Genomic DNA, 14,395 nt, shown 5'->3' on the forward strand with positions numbered 1-14,395 from the left:
TTGTTCCTGATCTTAGAGGGAATGCTTCCAGTTTTTCACCATTGAGAATGATGTTTGCTGTGGGTTTGTCATATATGCCCTTTATTATGTTCAGGTAGATTCCCTCTATGGCCACCTTCTGGAGAGTTTTTATCAAATGTGTGTTGAATTTTGTCAAAAGCTTTTTCTGCATCTATTGAGATGATCATGTTTTTATCCTTCAACTTGTTAATATGGTGTATCACATTGATTGATTTGCGTAAAAATATGGAATGCTTCAAGAATTTGCGTGTCATCCTTGCGCAGGGGCCATGCTAATCTTCTCTTTATCATTCCAATTTTAGTATATGTGCTGCCGAAGCGAGCACTCCCTTGCTGCTTTTAATATTTTTTTTGAATTTATTTTTTGTTAATTCGACTAATATGTGTCTTGGTGTGTTTCTTCTAGGGTTAATCCTGTGTGAGACTCTGTGTGCTTCCTGGACTTGGGGGATGACTTTTTTTCCCATGTTAGGGAAGTTTTCCTCTATAATCTCTTTGAATATTTTCTCAGAGCCTTTCTTTTTCTATTCTTCTTTTGGGACCCCTGTAATTCAAATGTTAGTATTTTTAGTGTTGTCCCAGAGGTCTCTAAGACTGTGCTCGATTCTTTTTATTCTTTTTTTCTTTATTCTCTTCCTTTGCACTTATTTCTACCATGCCATTCTCCATCTCACTTATTCTTTCTTCTGCTTCAGTTATTCTGTTATTGATACTTTCCAACGTATTTTTCATTTCAGTTATTGTGTTGTCTATTTCTGATTGTTTGTTCTTTACTTCTTCTAGATCTTTGTTAAACATTTCTTGTACTTTTTCAATTGTATTTACAAGATTGTGGATCATTTTTACTATCATTTCTCTGAATTATTTTTCAGCTAGGTTTCCTATTTCCTCTTCATTTATTTGGCCTTGTGTGTTTTTACCTTGTTCCTTCGTCAGTTACATATTTTTTTGTCATCTCATTTTCACCCCCCCCACCCTCTTTGAATGTGCGGGATTGTGTTCCTGTCTCACTGGCTGTTTGGCCTGAGGCTTCAAGCACTGGAGTTTCTAGGTTGTTGAGTAGAGCTGGGTCTTGGTGCTGAGGTGAGAACCTCTGGGAGACCTCACTCTGATGAATATTCCCTGGGGTTTGGGGTTCCTCTGGTCTCCTTGGAACCTCCCCCATCCCCCACTTCTCCACCCTGCTGATTTCCCCCACATCCTACCAGGTTGCTCAGGGATTCCTCTGGTCTCCTTGGGCCTCAGGTCCCCCACCGGCCTCCGGAAACTGACCTAGTTTTGGGGAGACACAAACTCGTAAATGATTTCTTTAAGTGCTCTTTTTCTGCAATGTCCAGGCAGATCTTGGCAACACTCAGAATCCTGGCTGTTCTTTTCACCACACAATGTTACTAAATCAGTCCTGAAGATTAGGCTTCCTGTGTTTGCCCCTGTCTGGCCCAGCACCCTCTTTGAGGCCAGAATCAGTATTCCGCGGTATTATCTTCTTCCCTTCCCGCCTAATAAATCCAACTTCTAAAATGTTAGCAACGTCAGAGGTTACAGGGTTAATTAACACACTTCAGTGAGTGGAACAAAATTTTCCATCACAAACACCTTCTTTGCCATGTGGATCATTTCAAGCTGAAAACAATCAAGGCCCAAAAAACTCAGGAAGACACTTTGACCTTCCCCCTAACTACCTAAAAAAATTTAGATTGAGGGCCTATTCCCAGAATAGAGTTATTGCCAGAGCTATCTACAGAGAACATGGACTAGATGTGGGGGGGGACCCTTAGAGATCAGAGCCCTCAGTGTCTCAGTGTTGCTGCCTGTGCCAGCTAACATTTGTGCGTGGTCAGGCCCCCAGGAGGGCTCCTTTCCTGCTCTCTGTACACCACCTACTGGACCAGTCCCTGCCTCACCTGCACCCGCTCACACGAGTGATCTTCCTTCTTCATCGCAGCGCCTCAGCAGAAAATGCCTGCAGGCTTGCCCCCGGCCAGCGAGTAACTGTGCTGACCTTTAGGTCAGAGCATCTCACTCTGTGGAGGTGAGCGGGATGCTTCTCCGCTGGCTTCCCTGGTGTCAATTGTCAAGTCGTCTATAACTGGAGACCTCCCTCTTCCCTGACAGGAAGGCTGCTGCCCTGTCCTGCCGGCTGTCTGCTGCACACGGGGGTGTCGCTCCCAGACTTTGCTTGCCACGTGTAAGATCCCCCAGCCACTGAACCACTGGTGTCTCTGTGGCTGTCGCTGACTCTGGGCTCTCTCTTTGGTCTTGAGGCTGGACAAGCACAGGGCTTGCAGGCCTGTGGAGGGCAGCCCCACAATTTGCTTACCAAACGTTTGCCTTTCTATCTCCATGTAAATTGCCTTCCTCCCCTTTGAGGTCCCAAGCCACTATCCCCCACACCCTCTTTTGTCTTTAGCTGAAGGTGGTGTTTCGGATGAGGGCCTGGGCCTGGGCCACCACTGCCACTGCTGGAGATCAAGAGGGTTGTGTTTGTGCATGTGTTTCAGCAGGTTGGTTTCCAGTATGCACACCTGGCTGCAGATGGTGCAGATGCACACCTTGGCCTGCTTCATGTGTGCATACACCTCCACGAGGTTGCGTCTGTGCATGCCCAGTGACAGTTGTGGCACATACAGGGTTTATCTTTGTTGTGCTGCTGCCTGTGGGACTGTGGGTTGGCGAGTGTGTAGAGGTGCCTGTGTGTGCACATTTGTACGGCCTGTCCCCAGTGTGGATTTGGGTGTGCGGCTGGAGCTGAGAGCTGGTGGGACTTCTCAACAGAAGTTACACCTGTAGGGCTTGGCCCCGAGTGGATATGGAGGTGATGGGCCAGGTGGGCACTGTTGGCGAAGGTCGCAGAGCAGCGCAGGTGCTTGTGGGGCCTGGTCTTGCATGCGACTGGGACTGGGTCTGCATCTCTGCCTCCGAGTAGAGTATCAAGGGGCACATCCGTCACCTGTAGGTCTTGCCGTGTGTCTGATGGTCATCATCATTCTGAGGGTGAGGCAGGAGACAGATGGGCCCCAAGGACATATGGGTTGAGTTCATTCCCTGTGAACCAATGCTCTGAGACAGGAATAACAGGACAATTGGGACAGGAGGCTGGGCCCTGCCCAGAAAGAAGATAAGAGACCACATATTCCTCATTCTTGAAGTCAGGAGATCTCCCCTGACCACATATGCACAGAAAGCCTCCTTGGAGGTCAAAAGGGGAGTGATGCCAAGTGGCCAAAACCTGTCCATAGGCCTCTTCAGTGGAACTGTCTTGGCTAAGAGATGCACCCAGACACGTGGGAAAATCCTGAGATACACCAAATATGGGCTCTGAACCAGGCAAATCAAAGTGATTGGTCAAAGGAAACACAGAAGAAATGCCCCATAAAAGTGACTCAAACTACCACGAGGGCACAACTCTCTCTGAGTCCGCCCGTGTGTCTTATCCACATGTATTCTGTTCTTTTTCTCCTAATAGTTTATTCATTTCACTACTTTCCATCTTTGTGGGAATTCTTTCCTGCAAAGCCACAGGGCCAGGGCCTTGTTACTGACCAGTGGTCTAGTGACTAGGATTTGGTGTTCTCACTTCTGAGACCTGACCTCAATCACTGACCAGCAGCTGAAACCCCGCTTCAAGCCACGGCAGGCCGAGGCCACCTGAGATCAAGGGGAGAGGATGGAAGGGAGCCCCAGTTCTGGCATCCGCTTCTTCTTTCGGCCCTGGGAGGTTCTTAGTGGCCATGGTGCCACCTCCACCTGCACCGCCACCTCCTTCCTCTGTGAGGGTCGTCGCTGCTGCCTTAGACAGGTCAGGGAGCACCTGCAGGGCTTGGGAGCTGGGGGAGGAGTTGAGACAATCACAGGAGCCAATGTGGGGAAGGTCTGAGCTGACGAGGCTGTGGTCACAGGGATCCCAAGGGGATGTGATAACCAAGCTGGGACCCCGTGATTGACCCCCTTCCTTTCTCCACCTCTGAGAACAGGAGGCTGCAGTGGTCATCCATCCTGTGATGGCACAGGGACCACTGTTACACTGGGGTAACAGACGCCTGGCTCTGTGGGGTTAGCTGGTCTGACTTTGACTCTATCCATGTGGATGCCCAAGGACAGGCGCCCGAGGCAGTGCTGTCCGCAAGGTGGGGCCATGGGGTGGAGCCGGCCCTCAGCCCTTCCCTGGCTACAGCTGGTCCTTCACTTTGTTGATGAACATCAGGTTCTCAATCTGCGCTGAGGCCCAGGCTTTGCAGCGACCACAGCACCACACTTCCAGTCCCCAGGGGCAGGGCAGACCCCAGGGTAGGGGTGGCGGGGACTGCAACCCCACCCTCCACCCCAGTGTTCCTGTGACCTGACCCCCTAACGACGGCAGAGCATCATAAGGACATCTGCATCACAGTCTCCAGCAGCACCGTCCAGCTGGAGCACTTGGCTAGCCCAGAGACACCTGTGCTGCTGTCCACCAGGAAGGGGGGACAGAAGTTCTGGTCCCTTCTTTCTCCAGCTTCTCTTGGTGGGAAGAGTCCTCTTTTTCCTTCACAGGCCACAGCTCCATCCCCTTGGGCCTCAGGCACAGCCTTCCCTCACAGGATGCCATCCTCGTTCTCACCCCTCTTTGGAAGGGTTCTCAGCCCTCTTGCTGGCAGAGGAGTACTGAGCGGATCGCTAATCCAGCAGCCTCCCTGCTGAGGCACAGCTGTTAGCACTGGGGTTGGTGCTCAGGGGAGTGGTTGCTGTGACCTCATAGAGACTTTTCCAGCGGGGGCACCTACTCTTGCCTCACCCTTGTGGTCCCACAAGCTCACGCTGACAGAGGACTAGGGGCTGGCACTCCCAGACTTCAGAAAGGAGGGAGACCTACCTGCAGCCCACCTTCTGTTCTGTTCTTGCTGTGCCCCCGTCCGTGGGAGCTACCTTCTTCCCCTGTAACCTCGCTTTACTTCCTACCTAATGCTGGAAGGAGTTGGGGGGGTCAGACCCCCTTTATTTGTAGGGGGGCTGAGATGTGGTCCCCAAGGGGCTGGAGATCCCCAGAATGGTTAAGGGCGGCTTAGAAGTGTGAGTTACGCTTTTCCTTGGAGCCTCCCTGCTTCTCTGCCAGCTGAGGCCCTGTGCTCAGTCTCCCTGTCCGTCCCCAAAGGAGCTGGGGGTTCTTTGTGAAACACCATAGCAAGGGGGCTGCAGAGAAGAGAGGGTTCAGGGAAAATGCAAGGACTGCACTTACCTCCCCAGGTGCCTCAATCAGTTGCTAGACACAGATTTATACACACACACACACACACGTGTGCGTGCCTGTGCGCATACACACACACCCCCAGTCATTTATGGCCATCTTTGTTGTAACCATTTCTGTGTTTATAAATGCATTATATCTGAAAAAAAAAAAGGTGAGGGTTTTGAGCATTTTGGAGAGTTACTCAGTTTACTTAGGTCTCTCCCAAGTATACATGTTACTAAACTTTTGTGTGACTTTCTCCTGTTCATCTGTCTCATGTCAGTTTAAATCTTAGACCAGCCAGAAGAACTTAGAATGGTAGAGGGAAATTCCTTCCTCCACAACATCAGCAAAACCTTCAAGTTCTCCTCCTTAGCTCTCTGATGTCTTATCTGTAGAAGTTCTTCTCCCATGATAGAACCCGCGTCTCCCTCTGCCTTCCCTGCGTTCCCCCTTAATCTCTGTTCTCACAAGCAGCCCTTCATGAAACCAAGCCCCCCGAAAACTGAGCTCCCTGCCAAGTTGATGATCAGCCTTTCTGTCCAAAACTTTACTCCTTTCTTGTCCCCTCTGACCTCAATCCTGCGCTCACTGAGCACTTATCCCCCAGAGTCAGATGAGGTCTCATCATCAACGTACAAAGTCGGGTTGTTTCTCCAGAGCAAGGTGAGCTCGTGGACACCGAGCCGTGCACCACCTGGCGAGAGACTTGCAGACCAGAGACATCCTGACCCCAAAACTACAATGGAGAAATGTCATGATATGACAGTTAACCCCCCTCTTTGTTCTTCCCCTTTAAGAAGGTCAAGTTCAAGTGGATCTGAGGCTTGTCTCTCACTCCCTTGCTTGGTCCCCTGCAGTTAGCTCTTTGCTGCAAATTCCTGCCGCCAGAGCTGGGCTTTCTGCATCACGAGCCCATTGCTCGGTGACATCAACTTGGAAACTCCTCTCAACAGACAAAGCCTTCTGTGGCTGACCTTCCTCACCCCCCTGCTTCAAAGACAGCTTTCTGGAATGATCAGTGTTGGTGGGCTGGGTACACTAGAAGAAGCCTCTTGCCTTTCTGTCCCCAGTTTATCACAGATTTCACTGGGCAGGTCCTTTGCGGAAGCGTGAGGGAGGTGGCGTAGATGGCACTAAGGATCAGGGAGAGATTCGGCTTAGAAGAAAGTAAAGAGCAACATCTGCCGATGGAAAAGGTGTGCTCTTGTCCTTCCCGGACCATCACATGGGCTCCGTGCCCTCCGATTATCACATGAGAAGAGCGTGCCGTCCCCTAGTCAAAACAATGACCTGGAAGTATTGTTGAACCCAAGTTCGCGTGCCTAACGTACACTGAGGCCAAACTAATGTAAACATCAGCGTTGGGAGCAGAGGGAGTTTTATTAATTAATCTGTAAGCAGCTTTTGGCAGCAAAGAACTCCCTTTGGTCCTATCACTTTAGCAAAGCTCTATTTTAACCAATCCAAGCACATCTTCCAGATGTTTTCATCACATAATACTTTGCCTAACTGTTAGTTCTTTCCTTCGATTAAAGAAATATAAATAAATAATAAGTGTTTAACGGATGGCCTTCAGTAATCTCACAAGCAGACTGTGCGAGGGGGCTAGCATCTAAAGAAAGATCACAAAGAGTCCACAAGCCTGCACACAGTGGGGCGTGGCAACGGCTCGGACCCCCTACCCCAGTGGTTAACTGAGGTTACGTCCCCATTTCCATGGCTGAGCAGACTCTTTGGAGTTGGTTTTGGGACATGGATTTGCCTTCTTCCCAGATTGCCGGCTTTCTTATTAAAGCAAGTTTTCTTTTCCTACAAGGACTTGCCTCTCGAATACTGACTTCTGAGCGGCAGGTGGCCGGACCTGAGCAGTGCACCAGTCCAGAAGGTGGAGGTGCAGGTGTGTCTCAGGTCCATCTTGCTGGTGGACCGGGGTGCGAAGTCCTTCAAGACAAAGATGGTACGTGGGAGGGGTTCTTGGGGACTTCAGCTTCCTGCTGGGTCCTCCTTTGCAGACCTTCCAGCACCGTCCTATGACTCGATGTGTCACTGATGATGTGATTGATCTTCAGGTTCCTGCAAAGCAAACTAGGAAATCGAGGTCTTGTCATCCCTTAACTCCTCTCTGGGAGAGAACAAAGGTGACGGTTGAGGCATTTTATTATTTACTTAGTTAGAGTTTATGTGACAGGTTAAGAATTTTAATTCCTGGTTGGCCCCTGGTGGTTCCTCTGAGAACTTTAGGGCCTGCTTTTCCTTCGTTTCTGCATTCCCTGTCTTCCCTAATTAGTAACTGCATGTGTCTGCTATTTGGAACTCAGGTAATGCTTCGAAGACTAAGGCCTTTCTCTACAAACAGGAAATGGGGGACATGGGGATCTTTTGTACCCAGGAGGGTCCTTTTGTACTTGCAGGGTCCTGCCCAGTTTCACCACCCCCCCTCCCCCTTTTCTTTGATACTCCTCGATCCTGAGGGAAACAGGGGCAGGACAAGAAAGGGAATACAGTTTTGGAAAGAAAGGTATATCATAAACTCAGCGGGGGAGCTCGGTTTCCGAAGCCTGATTTAAACACGTCAGCTTCCTACCATGAGTCCAGCACTGAGCTGGGGACAGGAGGGTACAGCAGAATATTCTCTCCTCCTGAGAAATGTCAACTTTGTGGTGACTCCCAGACACGTGATTCCTAGAGAATGGCCACTACAGGAAGAAAGCAGACCAGTACCAAGTGATTTGAAGATCAGAGCTAAGGAAGCTCAGAGAAGACAGCGGTCAGGATGGGCAGTAGCTGTCAGGAAAGGATCCACAATACAGCATGAACCTGACAAACTACATCAGCCAGGAGACCAAGGTTAACAGGAACAGTGGTAAGTGTCTCGAGAGCCTGCTCCTTTGATATGAATTGATGAGAAAGCCCTTGACCTCTGTGTTCTGCTTCCATAAACCCATAACCCCCACCTAATCATGAGAAAAACACCAAGTAAATCCCAGTGCAGGACAGCCTACAGAGTAGCTGCCCAGCCCTCCTCCACACTGTCATGGTCATCGAAACAAGGAGGGTCTCAGAACCTGTTCAAGCCCAGAAGAGCCTAAGCAGACATGATGGCCACATGTCATGTGTGCCCTGGATGGGATCCTGGGACAGAAAGAGGGAGAAGGAAGGGAACTTGAAGAGAATAAAATATGGATTGTAGTTAAAAATCGTGTATCTATATGTGCTCATTAATTGTGTTAATTCTGTAGAAAACTAGAAAGACAGGAAAAATTGAAGTCAAATAAGAGAATTCTATTGCTTCAAATTGGAAGCTTAGAAGAAATTGGTGATTTCCTAGTAAAAATACACATTGACAAAATCGACCCCAAAATAAGGACAATGGAAACATACCAATTAGCACAGAAAAGCTTGGAATGGCACTTAGAAATCCCCTGCTGGAAAAGACCCCGGACAATCTGAATTCACAGTAAACAGCTGAGTGTTAAGTGACCTTTAACAAATTCTAATTTTAATAACAAACTTTGATATGCTTACAAATTTCATTTAGTGTAGGAAGTCAGTGTTTACAAACAGACATACTTTATGTAGAATTACAGATATGCTGCCTATTCAACTGTGACTTTCTCAACAAAAGGAAAAAGTTGTGGAGTTTACTTGCATTAAAGATAGAAAAGAACATTTTTAATATATTCTTATTTTGGGGTAAAAACTGTATTTAAACAAATAATGTTCAACGTGTCAATTAACTTTCCCAGTGGCATTAACATCGTAACAAGAAAGGGCCATTGGAACACTCATGAGAGCAAGAGCACAGAGGCGGCTGGCCCTCGGGGGGCTGGCGGGGCTGGACCGTCCCCTGTGAACATGCAGCCCTTTAGAAGGACCACTGTGACCTGCTTCTGTAAGAAGCACTGCTGTGTGCCCTGAGTAAGAGCGCCGCAATGCAGGGATGCTTTTAACTACCACTGACCCTTGAACAAAACGAAGTTGAACCACTTGGATCTACTCATGTGGATTTTTTTCAATAGAAAGTACCACAGAAGATGGTGGCGTGGGAAGACGTGGAGATCGGTCACCCCACAAATGGAACAGTTGCTGGAGGCTGGCGGAGGACCTGAGGCCCAAGCAGACTGCAGGAACTCCGCAGCAACCGGGTAGGACCTGGGGGAAGTAAGTGGGGAAGGGAAGGGAAAGCCAGATGGACCGGCACTCCTGGGGGTGTGGCTGGGTGAGGGCAGAGGTTCCCACCTGGAGGGACCGTTGGGGGCTGGGGAGATCGAGGAAACCGCAACTGGGTTTCTCCCGCCCAGGAGGCCAGGTGGCCTGCTGAGCTCCCCAGCTCGGGGGCCTGCTGGGCTCCCCAGCGGGGTCCTCCACCCTCCAGGACCCCCTCTGGGATGCCTGGGTCCTGGGGGTGTAGGAAGGAGGGAGGAGGGGCGAGGAGGTGGAGAGGCGGACAGGAGGGGGTGGGGGCTTTGAGATTGGGGGACGGGGAGGTGAGAGGGCGTTTCGCCTGCCCTCTTGGCCAGGGAGACCGACTGGGCTCCCAGGCCTGGTCCTTCACTCTCCAGGCCCCCTCCAGCTGCTTGGAACCTAGGAGAGTGGGGGGTGGGGGAGAGAAAGAGAGGCACACAGGGACCCTACCAGACTGGGAGATCTGGGGAAGTGCCACAGGTGTTACCCTAGCCCAGTTGGCCCTGGGAAGCCTGTTAGGCATCAGAGTTAGGTCTCCTGCCTTTCAGTACCCCCTGCAGTTGTAAGGGTTCTAGGGGAATAGGAGAGAGGGGGTGAGAAAGAAGAGAACCCAAGGAGGAGGGACCCTCCGAGACTGGAGGACTAGGGGAGGTGCCTAGCATTTCTGCCACCAACTCAGGCCCAGGGAACCGGCTGGGTACCTAGACATGGTCCTTTGCTCCCAGGACCAGAGGCATTCCTGGGCCCCTCTGCCTCATTGGGCCTAAGCCACATTCCCCACCACCGCCATGGCCTTTTCTAAGCATAGGCCCTGCCCATTGCCTAACTTTCCGCCCCCCCCCACCTCCACCCTTGTCTAAGTCCTGTTCCCATAGTCAAGGCCTTTTCTGGCTTTTATTTTTCTTTTTTTTTCTTTGTTTTTTTTACTTCCCACCTCCTCACTTAGGCTATTTTACCTTCCAGTTGTTGCTCCATCTTTTTTTTAATTTTTTCTAACACATCTGTTAGTTTCCTATTATTGTATTTTTTATCTTGCTATTGTTCTGCTGTTCTCCTTTTTTTTTTTTAGTTAAAAAAATTTTTTTTTCATTCTCCCTGCTCCATATGGCTTGTGGGATCTTGATACAAAAGCCGTGTCAGGCCTGAGCTCCTGAGGTGGGAGCTCTGAGTCCAAAACATTGGACTAACAAGGAAACCCAGTTCCCAGGGAATATTCTTTAGAGTGAGGTCTCCCAGAGGTTCTCAAGTCAACACCAAGACCCAGCTATACTCAACAGCCTACAAACTCCAGTGCTTGAAACCTTAGGCCAAACACCCAGTGGGACAGGAACACAATCCCACCCATCCAAACTGGGGGGGAAGTGAGATGACAGAAAAATATGTCACAGATGAAGGAACAAGGTAAAAATACACAAGGCCAAATAAATGAAAAGGAAATAGGAAAATTGCCTGAAAAAGAATTCAGAGTAATGATGGTAAAGATGATCCAAAATCTCAATAACAAAATAGAGAAAATACAAGAAACAGTTAATAAGGACTCAGAAGAACTAAAGAGCAAACAAACAGTAATAGATAACAAAATAACCGAAATTAAAAATACTCTAGATGCTATAAACAGCAGAATAACTGATGCAGAAGAATGAATAAGTGAGTTGGAAGATAGAATGGGGGAAATAGCTGCCACCGAGCAGGAAAAAGAAAAAAAAATAAAAAGAATGGAAGACAGTCTCAGAGACCTTGGTGACAACATTAAGTGCACCAACATTCGACTCATAGGCATCCCAGAAGAAGAAGAAAAAAAGAAAGGGTCTGAGAAAATATTTGAAGAGGTTATAGTGGAAAACTTTCCCAACATGGAAAAGGAAATAATTAATCAAGTCCAAGAAGTGCAGAGAGTCCCATACAGAATAAACCCAAGGAGAAATACACTGAGGCACATATTAATCACACTAACAAAAATTAAACACAAAGAAAAAATATGAAAAGCAGCAAGAGAAAAGCAACAAATAACATATAAGGGAAAACCCATAAGGATAACAGCTGATCTTTCTGCAGAAACTCTGCAGGCCAGAAGGGAGTGGCAGGATATACTGAAAACCTTGAAAGAGAAAAACCTACAGCCAAGAATACTCTACCCAGCAAGAATCTCATTCAGATTCAATGGAGAAATCAAAAGCTTTATAGACAGGAAAAGTTAAGAGAATTCAGCACCACCAAACCAGCCATACAGCAATTGCTAAAGGAACTTTTTTAAGCAGGAAACACAAGAGAAAGAAAAGACCTACAAAAACAAACTGAAAACAATTAAGAAAATGGTAATAGGAACATACATGTCAATAACCACCTTAAATGTAAGTGGATTAAATGTCCAACCAAAAGACACAGACTGGCTGAATGGATACAAAAATAAGACCCTTACATATGCTGTCTACAAGAAACCCACTTCAGACCAAGGGACACATATAGACTGAAAGTAAGGGGATGGAAAAAGCTATTCCATGCAAATGGAAGTAAAAAAAAACTGGAGTAGCAATACTCATATCAGACAAATTAGACTTTAAAGTAAAGACTATTATAAGAGACAAGGAAGGACACTACATAATGATCAAGGGATCAATCCAAGAAGAAGATATAACAATTGTAAATATCTATGCACCCAACATAGGAGCACCTCAATACATAAGGCAAATGCTAACAGCCATAAAAGGGGAAATTGACAGTAACACAATAATAGTATACTTTAACACACTACTTACATCAATGGACAGATCATCCAAACAGAAAATAAATAAGGACACACAAGCTTTAAATGAGACATTAGACCATCTCGACTTAATTGATATTTATAGGACATTCCATCCAAAAGCTACAGAATACACTTTCTCCTCAAGTGCACACGGAACATTCTCCAGGATAGATCACATCTTGGATCACAAATCAAGCCTCAGTAAATTAAAAAAAATTGAAATCATATCAAGCATTTTCTCTGACCACAATGCCATGAGACTAGATATCAATTACAGAAAAAAACTGTAAAAATACAACCACTGGAGACTAAACAATTCACTGTTAAACAATCAAGAAATCACTAAAGAAATCAGAGGAAATCAAAAAATACCTAGAGAGAAATGACAATGAAAACACAACGACCCAAAACCTATGGGATGCAGCAAAAGCAGTTCTAAGAGGGAAGTTTATAGCAATACAGTCCTACCTCAAGAAAAAATATCAAATAAACAACCTAACCTTACACCTAAAACAATTATAGAAAGAAGAACAAAGAAACCCCCAAGTGAGCAGAAGGAAAGAAAATCATAAAGATCAGAGCAGAAGTAAATGAAAAAGAAATGAAGGAAACAATAGCAAAGATCAATGAAACTAAAAGCTGGTTCTTTGAGAAGATGAACAAAATTGATCAACCATTAGCCAAACTTATCAGGAAAAAAAGGGAGAAGATGCAAATCAACAGAATTACAAATGGAAAAGGAGAAGTAACAACTGACACTGAAGAAATACAAAAGATCATGAGAGACTACTACAAACATATATACCAATAAATTGGATAACCTGGAAGAAATGGATAAATTCTTAGAAAAGTACAATTCTCCAAGACTGAACTATAAAGAAATAGAACATATGAACAGACCAATACAAGTACGGAATTTGAGATGTGATTAAAAGTCTCCCAACAAACAAAAGCCCAGGGCCAGATGGATTCACGGGCGAATTCTATCAAACATTTAGAGAAGAGCTAACACCTATCCTTCTCAAACTCTTCCAAATTATAGCAGAAGGAGGAACACACCCAAACTCATTCTGCGAGGCCACCATCACCCTGATACCAAAACCAGGCAAAGATGTCACACAAAAAAAGAAAATTACAGGCCAGTGTCACTGATGAATATAGATGCAAAAATCCTCAACAAAATACCAGCTAACAGAATCCATCAGCACATTAAAAAGATCATACACCATGATCAAGTGGGGTTTATCCCTGGAATGTAAGGATTCTTCAATATACGCAAATCAATCAGTGTGATACACCATATTAACAAATCGAAGGATAAAAACCATATGATAATCTCAAGAGACACAGAAAAAGCTTCTCACAAAATTCAACACCCATTTATGATAAAAACTCTCCAGAAAATGGGCATAGAAGGAAATTACCTCAACATAATAAAAGCCATAAATGACAAACCAACAGCCAACATCATTCTAAATGGTGAAAAACTGAAAGCATTCCCTCTAAGGACAGGAACAAGACAGGGGTGTCCGCTCTCACCATTATTATTCAACATAGTTTTGGAAGTTTTAGCCACAGCAATCAGAGAAGAAAATTAAACAAAAGGAATCCAAATTGGAAAAGAAGAAGTAAAATTGTCACTCTTCGCAGATGACATGATATTATACATAGAAAACCCTAAAGACAGCCAGAAAACTGCTAGCACTAGTTGATGAATTTAGTAAAGTAGCAGGATACAAAATTAATGCGCAGAAATCTCTTGCATTCCTATACACTAACAATGAAAGAGCAGAAAGAGAAATTAAGGAAACTCTCCCATACATCATTGCAACAAAAAGAATAAAATACCTAGGAATAAACCTGCCTAAGGAGGCAAAAGACCTGTATGCAGAAAACTATAAGACACTGATGAAAGAAATCAAAGACGACACAAACAGATGGAGGGACATACCATGTTCTTGGATTGGAAGAATCAATATTGTGAAAATGACTGTACTACCCAAAGCAATTTACAGATTCAATGCAATCCTGATCAAATTACCAATGGCATTTTTCACAGAACTAGAGCAAGAAATCTTACGATTTGTATGGAAATGCAAAAGACCCTGAATAGCCAAAGCAATCTTGAGAGGGAAAAATGGAGTTGGTGGAATCAGGTTTCCTGACTTCAAACTATACTACAAGGCCATAGTGATCAAGACAGTATGGTACTGGCACAAAAATAGAAAGGAAGATCA

The 14,395-nt window shown here is 46.1% G+C and overlaps 1 non-coding gene and 1 pseudogene across 1 annotated transcript; both read right to left on the bottom strand.

The window, feature by feature from the left end:
* Positions 1 to 240: 240 nt before the first annotated feature.
* LOC130859784 (U6 spliceosomal RNA) lies at positions 241 to 347 on the bottom strand. Its single transcript, XR_009055325.1, has one exon. It is a non-coding gene; the product is annotated as a U6 spliceosomal RNA (small nuclear RNA).
* A 2,055-nt stretch (positions 348 to 2,402) lies between these two features.
* LOC130859146 (zinc finger protein 384-like) lies at positions 2,403 to 4,606 on the bottom strand (annotated as a pseudogene).
* Positions 4,607 to 14,395: the final 9,789 nt, after the last annotated feature.

This window comes from Hippopotamus amphibius, chromosome 8 (assembly GCF_030028045.1).
Source record: "Hippopotamus amphibius kiboko isolate mHipAmp2 chromosome 8, mHipAmp2.hap2, whole genome shotgun sequence".
NCBI lineage: Eukaryota > Metazoa > Chordata > Mammalia > Artiodactyla > Hippopotamidae > Hippopotamus > Hippopotamus amphibius.